A 16,846-nucleotide genomic window follows, 5' to 3' on the forward strand; every position below is an offset into this window, starting at 1 on the left:
GGCATGTGATGCCTATTGACACTTACAAGAATCCCATCCTGATGCTACAGAGCATTTTTGAGCATCTCTAGAAGATTTAGCGCTGTCTGACTAAGTTTGCAGTGAAGTCTTAAATAAATGATTATACTTGTATCACAGTTTAAAGAAAGTGTATATATGCTTTAAACTCCTCAAGATTACCCAGAAACCATGCACTAGACAATCCAAGTTTTAAAACCATACATACTTAATAATAATCAAGCCAATCTCATTTTGATCTGTGAGTATTACTTGGCAGGAGGAAACACCTTACAGCTACTCATAAGTAGAACTGAAGTTCAAAAACTGAAGTCCATGGAAAGGCCTTTAATTATAGGTACAGTGTTCTTACTTCCTCTTTCAATATCTTCAAATATATAAACAATCAGCAAAAAGAAAAAGAATTCTTTGATACAGCAGCACAGAGGAAATGTATTCAGAAGAAGGAAGAGGAAGGCAAGTCACTAAGAGAACAGAAGAAACAATTTCAAAAGGATTGTAAAAAAAATGCTCGGGTTTATGCTTTGAAATATGTTACAATTTTGGGAGACTCAGAAGACTATGATAAAATGAGACTAAAATTATTCATAATTGAAAATTTTTTCCCAAATAAAACATTTTAAAAAATGTTAAAAAGTAACAATACATGGTTTCAAAATCTACATATGCCTTGAAACTTGTGAACTAAACTGAAGTGTATCATGATTAAAATGTTAAAGACAGCTGTTGGCCCAAATTTATGAGAAAAAAGTTTATTAAAACTTACTACCTACTTCTAACACTGCATATAACACTCCCTCTTATTAAATCAAATTAATCATGTTGGTGTGCTTATGTATATTTCTGTGTGTATCTATGTATATCCATACAGACACGCTTATAAATACAGAGTGAGCATTAAGAAATCTGACATGAAAGAGCTGAAAAGTCTACCCTTCTTACAGGGGGGACGATCAAACGCAGGTTTGTGTGTGCAACCATAGTTCAAACACCTTCAGAATACGAACAGAATTTTTCTCTCCTTTTGTACCTCTCCCATCTGCATCCCATTCTGTTACTCTTGCCCTGTGATGCTTCCTCCCCCTGCCTGGCCTGGGCCAAACAGATGTGTTATTAGAGCACAAAAAAAAAACAGCCTCCCTTCCACTTGCTGCCCAGGTTCAGATGTTCAGACACAGCCTGGCCTCAGCATTCCAGAACTTCCATTTCCAAGGGAGTGCAGATCCAGATGATACTAACTAGAAGCCTCTGCCTGGCTGTGCAAAAAGAGCAGGTTTCACCAAAGGCATCTACACTCACCAGAGCTCAGTGACTGTCCACAGCCATAACAAACACCATGTCACTGACACAAAACTCCAATGCTATTCTCCTCACCGAATTTTGCTTGCTAGAGTCAAATCCATTTTTCAGTGTTAGGATCATGATTTTTTCATTATGTGCAAAGATCTGTTTCTCTACCCTTATTCTCAAAGTAGCATAACTACTATTACTGAAATTTGAGGTGGGAAAAGTCAGGTAAAAGTAGGTGTCTTGAAGGGAAGTTTTGAAACCAAGCTATTGAATTTTGGGGAAGCTGTCAGCAAGAGGTAAGTATTTTCTAATGGGAAATTTCAAGAAGTGCTACTACAACTGTGTAAAGAACCCATGCATTTACAAAATACTGTTGAAACGTCACCTCTTATCACCTGTAGCATTAGAATGCAAATCAGGCTGAAGACTTCAGAAGGGGAGTTTTATGACAAATTTCATCCAAACTGCACAAATATTTAAAATACAACACCACACTCCTATCTTTATAATACATTGGAAATTGTCCTGTATGAATCCAGGATAAGGCTGCAGAGGGAGAGGTCAGAAGCCAGCTGGCAAACAGAACCCATGGGTTCAGTACAGAGTAGTGCTGTGTCCAAGGCATGTGGATGGGAACCAGCAAAACTAGCACCACTTCTGACACTTCTACCTCCTCCTACCTGAAGGTACTTAAAGACTGTAGCATAGGTTCTGTAGTATAAAATGAAGTAGAAATTAAGACAATTATAAGAACCTTTTTGCTACCTGCACAGCCACTTGAAAGCAGGTTTCATAGAACGCTCCTGAGAAAAATAATACACCTTCAAAATTCACCCAAGATGAACTTAATAACCCTAATTCTTATTCAGGAGAACAATACCACTCACATCTACAATAGGGCACAATTTTTGTTACTGGTGGTTGGTTAGCTGCCTGAGATAGAAAATTCCACGTCTCCCAATTAAATAATGACTTCTTTTCAGTGTTGCTATTTAAAGCTGATAAACTTTGTAAGAACACACATTTCACAGGCTGCCAGGACTGGAATTTTAGTTTCCACATTGCTGCTCCAATCCATATTTTATTGTGCGTATCTTATTTTTTTCTGTGTAGTGTCATTAATCTGCTCCCTGGCTGTGCAGAATAATATCCCACAAGAGCAGGCTGCTTTTTGAATATTTTATTATCTTTCATTGTATTTCCAAACTAATATATATTTACAAATTCAACCTCCTACAGGCAGAACTATATTGTTTTCCCTCTGTGTTTGAGAACCAAGGCATAGATATCCAATATAAATAGAAAAATCTATCTACACTCATTTGCGTTGAAAGAGAGAACCAATCACGTATCAAGCTGTGCAAGAAAAGAGGGGGGAAAAAGATTTGCATATTGCAGAAGAACATAGAGGGGGAGGGAGGTACACAAAGGGGTTATGTTCCTGTTGGAATACATCTTTCAGTTCTGCTGAAGGACAACTCTCTTTTCAGCACATCCCTCTCATATCTGAACAGATCATATGCAAGGGGGAATACACTGAAAGGGCTTGGATGAGTATTTATACCTCACAGTCCTGACTTGTTTCATCAAAGATTTTTCTGGGGTTGCCTATTCTGCCACAGAGATAATTTCCTACCTTACTTCTACCTGTAGCATTTTAGCAAGAAGAGTGAAAACACCTTCCCCTGCTCCTCTCCTCACCTCAATACTAGTAGCAAACATTGCCCTAACACACTGAACCCCTAATGCTTCCTCCGCAGCAGGGAACTCCTATGAGATAAAGATGCATCTGAACTAGGCAAAGCTGAGCTTGAAGTTGACTCTTCATAGAAGAACACACTGGAATGTCCACGTGGTCCTCACCACTTGATTTAGAAAGAGTAGAAAATCCTCTTACAAAGTCAAGGGAAGACATTCTTGTAGGCAAGGCAGGATGTCTTGGAAGTGCTTTCACCATTCTCTCACAGATTTCCTGAGTGCCTTTGGCACTGAGGTCTCACTATGTCTTCACTCCCTCTAAGAGAGACAACTCATCATACCTCATATAGCTGTAAAGATGATAAATGTAAAAGGGAGGGTCTGGGAGCTCTCTAGGAAGATAAAGAGACAGCACATTCGCTAGAGCCAAGGCTCATGCACATTTATCAGTCAAGTTATGCAAAAGATGAAAAAGGTAGAGAGAAAATGTGGGGGGTTGCCCATTAAAAAAACCCAGAACTCACTGTGTTGAAAGCCCCAAATTCAGTTTTTCTAGGCATGAATATAAATTTTAGCCTTAAAGTTGAAAACACTATAAATAAGAAATATGAAAATATTATAAATATGAAAATACTACATACACCATGCACAGCATTTGCAAAGCCTTTTCCTTTTTAAAGTGTTTTGTTGGCATCCTTAGGTTTAAGCACAACAATCCAACTGCATAAGAGTATCCCAAGACTGTAATCTAAACTACAGAACTAAAGCATGCCAAAAACAGGTCATCTGATATTTAGAGAGACATGTATGTCTCTCTGTATGTGGGACATATTGCAGATATCAGATTTTCTGCTTTTTTGATCCATACAAGATTTGAAGCTGGTTTTAACCAGATATTTTCTATTATATTACAAGTAACAGCCACATGAATACTGCTTTAAATATCACTCCTAATTCTTCAATATAAAAATGTGGGGATACATGACTAAAAAATACATGATTAAAAATAGCAAGCCCAAAACCTGATGCACCCTACAGCATTTCACAGCAACTACGTGTATTTTATTATCTACTTCAAAAACCAATTTTTTTTGATTATATCTTTTTCATTACTCAAATTTAATAATGTGACAGCTACTCAGCAGCCTTGTTCTTCAGTTACAAGCAATTGCTATAGGTGAGCAATTTTTCAGAGTAGTAGGTGAAGGCAGTACACTGCCACACAAACAACTAAAATTCAGTGACAACTTTCTCCTTTTATTGGAAAATAATTCACAATATGCTTTTACATTATTATTACGTTTTATTATATCAGTTCCCTGATAGATAGTTGTTGCCTAAGCTTGAAATGAAAGCAAACAAAAACTAAAATTCATGTATTGAAACAGCAACAGATATTTGTCTTACAAAGCTTTCTTGGAAAACTACTTGTGTTTTCCAACATAATCTGCATCACAATTTATACTACTTTGTGGTATCAAATCAAAATAACAGTAGCAAATCCTGCAGAATCTAAGAATTAAAGCCTTTACTGACTTTATTTACAATATACACTAATAGTATACTGAGGAAAACTCAAGAAATCTGTCCTTATGTAGAATTGAAAAAAAAAAAAAGGTTTTAAAAAATAGTGAAGCAAAGGGAGAAAGACAGTTGTTAATTTTGTATAACATTACAGACAGGTAGAAAAGTGTAATGTCGTGCCATGGAGATTAAGAAGTCATTAACCTTTTTGTTAAAATTAGGGAACAAATACACTGATTTACCAAAGATCACCCAAGAGCACCATAGGAGAGCTAGGAACTAATTCTCTGAATCTCAAAAATCTTAACCATATGACTGTCAATTCTATAATAATTAAGGCAGATATTCCATGTCTCTTAGGTGAATTAGCAAAGGTCAAGGAACAGTGTCATTAATAATTGAAAATACTATTGTGGTGTCTTGCTTTCCTCACCAGGAAAGTACCTACACAAAAGTCACACAGAGGCATCTTTCCAGGTACAGGTGCAAACAAGAGAAGACAACATTTTTCTCGGTAATCAAAGAACTGAGAGACTCTGGACACTTTCTGGAAACCAGCAGTATGCACACTGATAAGGATGTAGGACATGTAAGCACTGACATTTCTCATTTCTGATAACCACTTCCTTCAGCTCTACCAGGTAAGGTCATACATCAAGTCCAAAAAGTAAAACATTGTTTCTGCAGCTCAGAGAGCAAAGGATATTATTTGGATCAAAGTACCTGGGTCAGCATTCAAGTGAAGCTGTTTTGCTAGATTAAACAATAGATGCTTTATTTTTTTTTATTTTCAGATAAAGGAACTACTGCACTTCAATGTCAAGTTCATCCAAAAGCAGAACAGCCAGCTTACTTTCATTTAACATAAAAATACCAGTTTTGAATAGAAGTATGAGATCCACTAGTCCAAGAACCTTAAAGGACCTGGGAACTAGAAGCAATTAGGTCAATTCACAACTTACTGACGGTATTGTCCTTTTTTTAGTAAATTGGTCTTGAATGCAAACGATCTTGACAAACTTACTTTTTCTAACACATCTCCAGCACACATGGCACTGCTGTTATTTACTAAATAAAAGCCTTCTTTAAATCAAAATAGTACTTGATGTAATAAGAAATACATGTACACTTTAGTTCAATAAAGTATAATTCCCTATATTCTAATATAATTAAATACAATTTAAGTAAATCTTTAGATAGATAAACATTTAATTATATATGCAACATAGTAATTTAATCAACCATTCTTTACTTTATGAAACAGATAAAACCATAAATATAAAACAACATTCTAATCAATTATTTCAATCAAGTTTTTCTGTTTGTAGAATTAATATGCAGTTCTTACATTTTTATTTAAAGAAATTGACCCACTCTTATGAGAAATGAAAAACAAGCACTTTGTAGGCAATGTAAATCCTAAATTGAATTTTCTGTGCAATAAAACTTATGAGAAGGGTTTAACAGCAAGTATTATGCATTACACCAGCCCAGTGACACTGAATAAGAATTAAACAAAAAATGCTTTTCCAAAATGCAAGAACAAAATTCTATGCATTCATGCTTTGTCCACACAGGCTATTCTTGCTTTCTTGCTCATGTACTGAATACACACAGTATTTTAAATAGTCTGTCCATCCAATGCAAAATGAGTATGATTAATGGCTAATTGCTCTTTCTTGTTTGCTATCCTTCGCATGCTATGATATCAGAGTTCCACAAGGGCAACTGTAGTGGGCTGGCCAAAAAGCCTGGAGGGGAAAATTAAATCCCCTTCTTAAGCAGCAGACTAGCAGTCTCCTCCAACAAAGGCTTTCCTTCCCTTGGTGGTAATGTGATTCATTTTCCTATAAAGAAGAAGGCTGGTATTTCAATGCGTAAAGACAGCCATTACTGTGACATTTAACAAGCCTGAAACCTCTGGCTTTCTTGCTAACCTAGATCTGCCTTAAGGCTATCAGAGACAAAAGAGGCCTTCTCCTCCAGCAAGCATCAAAGACCTAATAAAAAGCCAAGAACGAGTAGGCAGTCAGCTTCTGTGTCAGAAATGCAAAATAAAAATATAATATATGCAAATTTGAGGCATGCAAAAAAATCATGGAACATTGCTTGTGTGTACAGTTGTACTCATAAAACCTGTAATGCACTTTCTGAATTATTCAGCAAGAGGAGGCTGAAAAGCAGCAAAGAAGCTTATTATGTTTGCTTTGCTTCATAGACTATTAGGTGGACAAAAAGAAAAAGGAATTTAGTTACGCTTGCTTATCTCCTAACCTTATAAACTTGGGATTAACAGATCAAAGGAGGATTTGGTTCAGTTGATAGAAAATGGAGCTCTTTTATAGCCGTTTGGTCTCCCTGTCCCTTATGATCAAATGAGCTTAAGCAATTGATAAAATAAATGGGGGTTTGAATTCATGAGGTTTAGTATATATATTTAATATTTGCTGTATTGCATTGTACATTTGCATGCAAAATTAAGTAACAAGTAAAAGAAGATTAAACATTGCACTTTTTTTTATTCTGCCTATGCTGGAATCCAAAGTGCAAACACAAGGTACTGTACTGATATGATTTAATTTGGTTCATGATTTTATGAGGTATGTGGGGTATCCCATGTACTACATGTATAAAGTGTTCCTGATGCTTCATTCTCTGATCTTGCCATCAGCCTGAAAATTAACCACATCTTAACTGCAGGTTGGGGAGCCTTATGCTGCCAGGATGTGGAGATGGAAACACGTGGTCTCAGTGGTTCAGGCACACTTTGCTCCACACAGCACTGACCTCAGGCAGCTCTCTATAGGTTACTAGAGAGGACAAGGCATTTCAAATACAATTGCAATACACCAAAAAGTGACCTTAAGATGGCAAAGATGCTACTGCTTCGCATTCATTCACCAGCTCTTATTTTGCACCAGGATGGAGATGGTTGGATGACAGAAACAGTTTCACCTTCTGAAGGACCATACATATTCATTGTGAATCAAAATTAAATTACACATGCCTTTAAAAGCTGAGGTGAACCCATTTAGCTATGAATTACTATAAGTTATGCATAATTTCATTTAAAAAAATAATATCATCCCATCCACATGTAAAATTGTTCTTCCATGTCAATTAGGCCACACAATTTCCAGTTAAAAAGAACCACCTACAAAAAAATTAATAACCTAGCTTGCCTTATTACTACTTCTGTACTAATTAGTCACATTGGAAATGCATGGTTTGACTGTAACTTTACCTCAAAGTTGTAGCTCTGTTACTACAAATGGTCACCTATAGAATAATTGAATGGGAATTGCACAAACTATCCCCTGGTGTGTTTACTTAATCTAATATCTCATGGGACTATCCAGTTGCAAATTGAGGATTGTTAATAATACTCAAATAGCTAAAAAAATATTAAATACCAATGTCATTTATCCCTCAAGACTGCAGCATCAGTTAGCATTTTTGGGTATTTCTACTGTATAATACTTTTGCTAAGAGACATTGCAACAAAGCCAGAAGCATTTAAAAACTAGCACTGGAAGAATCTTTGAGAGGTTTTACAAGATAATATTTCTTCTGGTATAAAGTTTATTAAAGACAGACTTATCAAAGTCATTTAAAAACATGTAGGGGAAAGGAGGCAAATGAAAGTCTTTTCATGGTGGGAAATGTGAAGTAGCAAGAACAGAAAAAGCCAAAATTCTGTGAGTGATCCTTCTTTGGTTAGGTCTTTAATAACTAAGGAAGAGACTTTCACCATAGCCGAGTCTGTGGCTAACTTAGATTAAGGTTTATCCCAAGTAATGTTTAAATCAGTGACTGAGCTGAGAATGGCCCAGTTAGAACATGATGGCCAGAGACTGCCAAGCGAAATCAGAATGTTGCAACATTACTGAGTTGACAGATACAATTGGTAAGATTTTAGACACTGAGATTGGAATGAAAACCTTTTAGGTCCTTTGTGTATATGCAAATTAGATACCCCCCTTTTTTCTTACAGTTTACTTCAACAGTTGCAAAATCAAGGGAAAAATTATAAACTTCTGCACTACAGATCTGCCAGACCTGGCAGATCCAAAATCTATATGAGATTTACTTTTTCTGTGGTGGATTTTGATCGGCATTTATTAGATTTGTTGTTTACAGAACATAATTTTGCACTGCATGTTTGCTGGCACTGTTTATTCGGAAGAAAAGGAAGGGAAAAGGAAAAGCACAAGGAAAAGGAAAGGAGAAGAAGAGGGGGAAAACAAAAGCAGAAATCTCAACAATACACAGAGAAAGGCAATACCTAACATGTAAGTTTGACTACCAAAAAGCCAAGAATATTTTTCCTAGCTAGAGAAGTATCTCAAATAAGGGGATAAAAGGTTACCTCCTAAACAACACAATTTTTCAGAAACTGTATATTCCTTATCCATTTAGGCCTAACATTACAAAGAATAAATAAACAATACAAGTTGGCTACAGACTTTGTCATGGCATTCAAATGACAGAATACCATTTGTTTTTGTTGGAAATGTAACAAACGACAGCCAAGCAATACAATATTCTTTGGCTACAGCATAGACCTATGTACAATTTCACTAAACAAATTAAATAGACACTGGGGGGATAAAACACTATGTTAGTGTATTGTATTACAAAGATAAATGTTAACACTTCCAAACTTGTTTGGCTCAAAAAGACATTCCAAATGTATCTTCAGCATAACTGGTCTCAAAAATTACTCTACAAAACCTTGGTGTTTGCAATCTAAGGTGAAAAATAGAAATTGTTTCATTTTAGCAACACTATTTGGTAACACCTAAACGTAAAGACTAATAGAGGATTAGATTTCACTTTCTCAATGGTTTAAGACAAATACAGAGAGTAAAGGTTAGTTCAATATATTATTATTATTTAATTCAGGGTAAAAAATAAATCCTCTATAAGAAACAAATGCTGAAGAAGTCAAAATGTAGACCTGTGAGTGCCCAATCCCTTTTGTGTCCATGCTGTAGTTGCAACATTGTTGAAGCTGTGCTATTCAAAAACACTACTGAGGAAAAGTTAATGAGGAGAGGTAACGTGTTACTAAAGTGACATCTGTCTCCATCACAGTGCCTGCTGCTTCACCTTGTCTTTAAATACTGTGTAAAACCATTAGTTACCTAGAAGTCTCAGATAGAAAGCTTTAGGAGGTTTTATTATTATAACCAAGCCCTGGGGTCCCACGTGGTGTAAAGGACTATTACTGCTTGTGATGTAGGGTCTTAAACTGAAAATGTGCACACTTAGAAAGTGGCAAGTTTTGCCATTTTATAATTACGGTGTAATTCTGTAGGTATGTTAAGAACTGCTGGTATTAAGTTTTCCTTAGAATCCAAAAGGTTTCTGCAAAGTGAACACTATGTCCCTCTGCTGTTGGATTCTGCATTTTATACTGAGTTGGGTTCTTTGCTAAGTGCATTTCCCTTTGCCACATAAAATTTTAAATATTAGACTAAGTCACATTGTGCTCTGTATAAAGTTCATCCAACATACGGAATCTTGCAGTTACACTACTATAATATTTTCTGCAGTAACACTAACTTATTTGGCTGTCAATTCAAACATGACACTTCTGTACACTGAAGCATGCAGTATCAACATGAAACAATCTAAAACACTGTAAGAATTTGGTACTCTTCGAATGATTATGCAAAAATTCGTAATGAATGTTAGAGAATTTTACTGCAATGAAAGAACATCAAACCTGTGGTGAAAAAAGCAGGCACATATACAGAATATATGATTTCCATTTTCCTAATATCTGGTTTTCCCTCTAAAGTCATTGCCAAGAACAGACACGCACCTCACATTTTATATCCTACAGTTAAAGTTCTTAGAAGTATTATTAGTTGCTTTCTTTGGCAATGCAACAAAATATACCTCCAACGTTCAGGTAACTGGATATGGTATTAGTTGAAGCAATTTGCTGAACACAGGCTTTCGTACTCAAAATATGTTACAGAACTCCACTGTATCACTAATAAATACTACAGCTAAAAGTCAGAGGAAGAAAGGGAGAGTGCAGATGTGAGAGTAAGAAACAGAAAGTGTGGTTTTATTTTTAAATTCTTCATGTGCAGAAAAATCTTCATGTTCAAGGATTTCAAGCTGAAAAAAATTGGTTTAATTATTAAAAAACTGTTACTAGACTAAAGATTCTTATAAACACTCCTCTGTGAACTCCTTCAGGAAAGGCTGTGAATATCATTCCCTAGTGAATAGTTTCACTCACATACAAAGTAAGACAGGAAACAATAACAAGGAGGAAGGAAAATTGAGCAAGACCACTTTATTGCTTGTTACTAGAATGTAGTGTAAAAGGATTGCAAGACTAAGGGGATCTTGAGACTTAAGTTATTTGAACGGGTTCCCATAAAATTCCGTGGCAAAAAGGACACTTTTGCAGGTGGAGTCTGCTTGTTCTCTTCCTCTATGGAATTCAATCCTTGTCAGATCCCCACCAGTTCTTCTCTCACTGATATAAATCTACTTTTGCTTAGGATGCTCAGTTCCCTCACTGCAGACTGGAGAAGTACAGAGAAGTACTCTGCCTCATTAGTAGAGCAGTCTGGATTTTCCCTTCCCTCCTTTGGACAAAAGAGACCTTTTCTTTAAATGTGCATTATTTCCTGAGTTAATTATTCACCTGAACTACCCACTGACAAAGGAGTAAAAATGATCTGTTTTCTAACCCTCCAAAGAACAATATCAAGGTAATAAGCGATACAGGTACAAGGACAGCCCAACATGGCAAGAGTCATTTCCTGTTAAGGATAAGAAAAAGGTTGTTAGGAGCACACAAGTGGGGTTATAGAAGATGCTGGCACTAACAGAGGAGTTCCTTCTGTGATAAATAAGATGTTGGCAGCAATCTAGCCAGAAAAATCTCTTAGTGCAGCAGTGTTCAAATAAATGTGAGACAAAGAAAAGGATTCTGGGAGAGTGTTTTCAAGTGTAGGACTAAACTGTTGATTACTGATTTACCTGTAATAGCTCTGCCCGTGACCAGATTCAGACTCCTCCTGCTGAGTCTGTATCATTTTGTTGCAGTGATCTTAATCCACAGCAAGGACTAAACTCCTGGGGGGCTACAGCCTCACTGCTAAGCCAACAAACACTAAATGAAAGGAATGGAGCTGCAGACCTGTGCTGCTCTAGGAATATCATGACCAAAAGCTGATTATCAATACTTTATCAATCCAAAGGTTACCATGAAGTCTAGCTCCTACTTAGTTCTACTGATTATTTTCAATTTACTTGCAAGATAGGAAAAAAAGGCACACAAACAAAAATCACAGAAAATGCCAAGCCAGTTTATCACACACTTGGGAAAGAAGAGTTAGAATTTAAATTGATAAAACGAAAGTCTAAAATCAACAACGTGAAATTCAGCAGAGGTGGCACCAACACATATAAGAAAAAGAACTACTAGATAAAAAATAGCTAGAAGGTAACACAGGAGAGAAACCCCCCAAGTAGCAGCTCATCACTTAATCACTTTAGCAGTAAATATTTTGTATTTCACCACCAAAGGGCTGCAGTTATCTCAGCCAATCAGTCCTCCCCCATCATTAACTTTCAGAACTTTACGATTATTTATTACTTTCAACAACTAGGGAAAGGAGGGCAGAGGAATGTTATTCTTAATTGAATTGATAAAACCCACAGATAATCAACTGAAGTCACTCTATGTCTGAAGTAATGAAATAAACTGAAGAATAGCCCAGAACATTCACGACCCAGAAGCAGCAGTTCTTTATTTTTGGGCCAGCTTTACAGTCTGCTATCTACTAAAAAGGTGGAGAGACAAATGGATGTGGAAAAAAAAAATTGATACAAAGAGTAAATTCCTGAACCAGGAACCAAACCAGGTATTTAGGACTTGAGACAAAGCTCCTCACAGACACAAAGAGCCATATGGAGCGCAAGAGGAAACGAGGAATAATTCTTAGCCAAGACAGAAATATTACAGGTTCCTGACTGAGTCTGAAAGTTTGGACCAGGATTCAGTGATGATCCACAACTAATTTTTTTCTTCTGAGCATTAGACTTACTGTACATGAGAATTATGCACCTGGGAGTTCCAGTGGAAACACACCACCTATGAAGCACTCACTTCAGATAGGATGTGTAGTTTAATATGACCAATTAGGAAAGCATCCTGACTGCTGCCGTTTACTGGATTTTCTCTGCTTCTGAAGTTCATCTATAGATCTAGGTTAGCAAAGTCTCAAAATATTCATTACTTGTGCTATTTATTTACATTTTTTTAAAACCTCGCTCATGCAATTAAGATGCTGATTGCATTATTACCAGCAAAGAGAAAGCTCCTCCATTACTGTTAGCCTATTACAGATCTCAGGGGCACTTTTACAGAAAACAAAGATTCTTTTGCTTAACAGTTGGCCATGAAAGATGCTTTTCCCAGGCAATTCTGGGACACCAGAGACAATCTATGTTAAAAAGTATAATGTTCAGTCAAGATTCAAGTAGACATTTTCTGTGTGTGTTCAGAAGACAGACTGCAATATTGTCTAATTGATGGAAAACAGCCTTACAGCAAAAAGCAACAGCACAGAATATACAAAAATTAAACATTGATTCTTATTTCTGGACAACAGGTTTCAAAACCATCTTCATTCGTCTATGCTAAGGTAAGAGACAAGATCTCAAATATTCTATGAGACCTCAGTGATTTCCAAAGAGAAGAATCAAAAGCTCAGTTTAAGATATTAACATGCTTAATTCAGGAGAGAAAAAAAATCTGGAGATTGTCAGAAGTTGGTTTTGCTGAAAACAGATCCTGATGAATGAGTTTATGTAATACTGATTGATTTTATCTTCCAGAAAAACATTTTAGTTTCAAGTTGCATACCTTCAACAGCATTAAGCTCAGACCTATCCTATTAACTTGATCAACTTTCAGTAACTTTCAGGAATAAAACTCAGTTTCTCCATAACTAAAGCAGGCTTCACCAACTCTTAATTTTTATACTCTCAATCTACTCCATGCCAGATGGATGCAGGATTGGCTGCCTGTGAGTATTCACACTCACAGTTTAAAAAAAAAAATGTTTGAGTTGTTCAAAATACCCTAAAGAAGTTTAAAACTGTCTGAGGCAGTTCTTAATTTTATTGGAATTTAAGCACTTAAGTCCCCTAGGTTTCCTTGAAATATCTGTTCACTGATGTCCCAAATGAAGGAAACTGCCTTCTTATTGTAGAAGTGAACCTGTATCATGATCATCTCCACGAGGAACTCAGCTTGGTACCCTCTGTGGCAGCTTGTTAGTTCATACCAACTCCAACTCAATAATAAACTGTCACACTAATAGGATACATTTACTTAGTTATTATACCATCTTTTTGCTGAAATATTACTGCACAACTACTGATTGCTAAAAGAAGATTATTAGAAAGGATCAAGACAATAATAAGGAAGGCAAGCAAGCAAGCTTGGAATACAAAGTTTCTCTTGGCAAACAACATATGTATACAGTAATATCATATCATGTATACAATAATATACATTTACTAACATATCGGTGAACAAAAAAGTTTGGGGGGTGTTACTGGTCTTTTTTTTTTCTTCTTACTTTGAGCAATTCATTCATTGTTTAATGAAAATACCTATAAGGAAATGATGGCTCAGAGTGAAGGCACTAAATGGAAATGTACCTGAGAAGATGTGAAATGGTTGATTGCATTAAAACAATGCAGGACTTAGTTCTGCTGTGGCATAAACAGGGTTTCGCTACACAAATTTCTTTTACATCATTCCACCTTCAAATGTCTGTGTAGGAGACTCATTTAAGCCAGAACAACAAAATGTAAGCCTGTAACTAAGATTCCTGTATATCAAAATATGTTAGAATCTAGACTGAGAAGAAAAGGAAAGCAAACTATTTAAAGAAATATAGTGGTGGGTTTTTTGAAATCATGGTCTTAGAAAATTTTGGAGACCACCCACAAACTTGTGCCTTATAAAACAAAAAGTGACTGTTACAACCTATTTATAAAAATATTCCCAATCATCACATCTGGATACATGCACACTCATAAAAAACAACAGCTATGGTCCATGGCCAATGAGCTGATATTCTGAAATCTTCTAAATCCCCTGCCAATCAGGGGGTTCCATCCCACACTTTTAGTGGTCCTACTTTAATTGCTGCAACTGGAAATGAGATTGTTTTCCAGTACACTGGATTAGAAAAAAAACTCTTTTGCTGATTCTCAAAAACTGTCAAAGACATATAAAAAAATCACTCAAAGCAAATAGTAAATTAGTCTGTGATTTATGCTCAACGTAGTAAGATGATCAAAGTCAGATACACATTCTGAAATGTGTAGGGAACCAGAAAATGTACCAGGCCCTGTTAATATATGGAATTATCAAAGACCTCCCAAATGACTTCAGTTAATTCAAGCCCCTTGTTCACAATTAGACTGTTATCATGAAATCTGCCATTTGGTTCCTTGCTATCACATCTATGCCAAGAAAGTAGCACACACGGCAAAAGAGTTAGATTACTAACCCTTACATCTTTTTTCTCCCATAAAAAAAATCTTTTTAAAGAAATGTATTTTCTTTCATGTGAACTTGATGCTGTCTAATTTAATTCTTGATGTTTCTTCCATTGTACAGAGTGGCGTCCTTTGAGGAAGGAAAAACAGCTTGTGTTTTGATAACAAACACAAAAAAATAGTTGCATCTCTGCTTTCAAAGAGACAAGCTGTTTTTATTTCCTCTGAAGAAGCTCATTACAATATGATGGACAAAATGTCAGAAATAATTAAGTGCAAAAGGTGATTTTTTTTTTCTTGAAAGATATCAACTATTGAAAATACTGCTGCTTTTCTGCAGGCTTCTCCTCCCCTCCCCCCAGTTCTTGGTCACTTAACATGAATTCATTACAAAACAAAAGCAAAAGAAAACTAAAAAGAGAAAGTAACATACTATATGAAAATAGCATTAATGCTTTTACTTAGTGAAAAGAAAGTTAAAGGAGCTTGCTTTAGAATAGACTGTTGCAAGACAGTGTTCACATGCATACACACACAAAATCAAACTGTTTGCTCTTCACAGGAGGAGCAGAGCTCTCTGTGAAGCTTGAAAGCCTTTGGACTGTTCTCATTTCGTATTGAGGAGGTCGTGCTTTCCTCCACCCTGGGGTCAGCGTTGTAAACATCAGCCCATCAAGATAAGAAAGTTAGGGCAGATGATATTAATTACCTGTCCTTTCAAGTCATCCCTGTCTCACATCTGGTTTCCTCTTTGTAACATTCATCTAGGCCAATAAAAGCAGGGCAGTGGGGGGAGAACCACTTGAGCAGCTTTCTTCTTTCCCGGGCAGCTAATGGCACACGAGTGCTTCATCTGCTGCACACACACACTCACCCAGACACACACACGGGCTACATCAGGTAATCCTTAGTGCAAAACAATTAGCTGGTATCCTGCAAACCCAAATCTATCTGGAAATTGCGAGGTTAGCTTTTGCCAGACCAAAACACTGTCAGAAATTCACTCTACATCTTTTACTACTATTCACATAAATTGCTGGTAGCAATTGGACTTTTCCGGTATATGTTTCCCAAAATCTGGTATTGAGACTCTTAAACAGATCAAATATTGGTGCTTCAGTAATTCAACAGTCTTAATAGACGTTGCTGTCTGAACATCTTCCCTTGCTTGGTTTTTATTTCACTATATTATCTGTCACTCAGACCACACAGATTGTAACTTCTCTACCAGCATCTGTCAGTTCTGGACCAGGAGGAAGAAATGGCCATTCTTGTTTTTTCCTCAGGTCACAACATGTAAAAAATTACCATTTAGCAAAACTGTATAAGCTTATTTTCCTCTTTTTTTCAAGTGTTATAATAGTCATTTTTGCTGCTGTTTAAACAAAGCCTTTACCACATCAGTTTTGAACAGGAATGCTGTCAGGTCAAAATTTTCTTTTTGTTGCTTCATATAAACATCACAGAGAATTAAGAATCCTGGGGTAATCCACTACTTTAAACTACTTTGTAATGGAAGGCATATTAAAATTTTCTAAAGTTCTTTGACAATATCAATGCTTCAAAAGTATATTCTTAAGTTAGGGCAAAAAAAAGTTCACTTACTCCACACTAGGCTTTCACTAATGCAGCCAACTTGCACAAGTTTCAATTCATATTTTGCAGTGAAAAGCAACATAGTTAATTTCTATTCCTTAATCTCTCCTGTCTACACATTTCTATTTGCTTTCAAAGCCTCAACTGTTATTCTATTTAACTTGTT

The sequence above is a fragment of the Neopelma chrysocephalum genome, unplaced genomic scaffold, assembly GCF_003984885.1.
Source record: "Neopelma chrysocephalum unplaced genomic scaffold, ASM398488v2 Primary Assembly neopelma1_68, whole genome shotgun sequence".
Lineage (NCBI taxonomy): Eukaryota > Metazoa > Chordata > Aves > Passeriformes > Pipridae > Neopelma > Neopelma chrysocephalum.